The sequence below is a fragment of the Cryptotermes secundus genome, unplaced genomic scaffold (assembly GCF_002891405.2).
Source record: "Cryptotermes secundus unplaced genomic scaffold, Csec_1.0 scaffold215, whole genome shotgun sequence".
NCBI classification, from domain to species: Eukaryota; Metazoa; Arthropoda; class Insecta; order Blattodea; family Kalotermitidae; genus Cryptotermes; species Cryptotermes secundus.
Genome location: NW_019743150.1, coordinates 906,818 through 908,090, shown reverse-complemented (window position 1 = coordinate 908,090; position 1,273 = coordinate 906,818).

Here is a 1,273-nt window from a genome sequence, read left to right as displayed (position 1 = left end):
CTACTAGGCTACTTTTTTTTTTTTGCTAAATACTAAAATAAGTTAGTGGTACAATCAAGTACATAGGTACACAAACATTGGTAAATTTTTGTCTCTCTGTTCATACACTTCTATGCTTTTATCACTGTAATTTCACTGCACAACACTGCACTTCTCGACGTATCTCTTCACTTGCTTTGCCCTTGGCTGCTTATCTTTTCTGCCTAGATTGTTACCTGGCCACCGCTAAGAGACCAATTTACACTTTTATTTAATTGCAGTTAATCCTGTGCCCGTCCTTTTAACTGGACGTAAACTTAATGTCCTACCTTCTCTTTCTCTCTCTCTCTCTCTCTTTTTGTCTGGGTTCTCTTTCAGGTCTGGTTTAGTGACCTTCTCCTAGTTTAGGGTGAATTCTGACCTGCATTCTTTTCCCCTAGTTTCTCTATACTCTTTCAGTTTCACTCCCTTACAATAAAGCTTTACTTAGACTAACTTGTTTACAATGTTGATGTACAATCACTCACTCATTCACACAGGCGCTCTGACTGCCTTTAGTTATTCTGTTAGTGCAATGTCTTCTGGCTCTTTCAAATTTTTATTTGTTAGTGGGTAACTGAATCATCTGCTTGCGATTACGGTCTGCTCACTTTCATCCAAGAAATCCCCAAATTTCTAGTTAAGTGGTACACAATTTTTTTTTTCTCGCGAACTCTATTTTCTGCAATCGACATTCAGTTGTTTTGCTTAGACATTTGTTGACTGCCTCTCGTCAAGTCTGCCAATAACTGTCAAGATGAATCAGATGTTCTCCAAAGGACCTTGAGTGTACCAGAATGTCTTCTGTGTAGGAAACAACTTATCCCTCGGTTCCACCACCTAATGCTAATTTCAGTGCTCGGATAAAAGCCGGCAAGGAATTCCTAAAACCGTATGGGACTCTCTTAAACTGGTAAACTGTGGAGTCGAATAAGAAAGCAGTGTACTTCCTTGAATCCTTATCTAATTCTACCTGAAGATAGGCGGAGCTGAGATCTAGTGACGTCATATATCTGGCGCCGTCGAATTTCTGCAACAACTCATGCAATGGAGGCGTACGTTCTCTATCTGGCACTGTATTCTGGTTGATTTTTCGGGCGTCTAGACAAATTCTAATCTTCTTCCCTTCTCGCTGAACTATGGTCAGAGGGTTTAAGAAGGGTGAGCTACTAGCTTCCAAGATGCCGTCCTTTAACATCTGCTCTATTTGCAGTCTGACTGCTGGTCTCAGGGCAAAGGCAATGGGTCTGTTGTA